The following is a 367-nucleotide window of genomic DNA, read 5'->3' on the forward strand; positions in this document are numbered from 1 at the left end:
CTCCTGCCCGCCCGCTCCCCCGCGGCCTGCGGGGAGGAGGAGGAGGAGGAGGAGGAGGAGAGGGAGGACCTCACTTGGGGGGGAGGGGGGAGGGCATGGGGAGCCGGGAGGAAAAGGGGAGACGCGGAGTGGGGGGAATAAAAGCCACGAAACCCCCAGGAAGAAGAACCGCGGCGGCCCCGGTCCCTCCGCGGAGCCCCTTCGAGGTGTCCGGGATGGGGAGAAAGTTGCCGACTTGGAGGCTCTTATAGCTCCTGCTGGCGGAAAGCTCGGGCAGCGGTGTCATTGGCCTGACGTGGAGAGGAGGGACTTTGCGGAGTTTTATAGGAAAGTTTCCGCTTCCCCCCCAGCCCTCCCCCGAGCCCTT

The sequence above is a fragment of the Gavialis gangeticus genome, unplaced genomic scaffold (assembly GCF_001723915.1).
Source record: "Gavialis gangeticus isolate Ggan-Ray unplaced genomic scaffold, GavGan_comp1, whole genome shotgun sequence".
NCBI lineage: Eukaryota > Metazoa > Chordata > Crocodylia > Gavialidae > Gavialis > Gavialis gangeticus.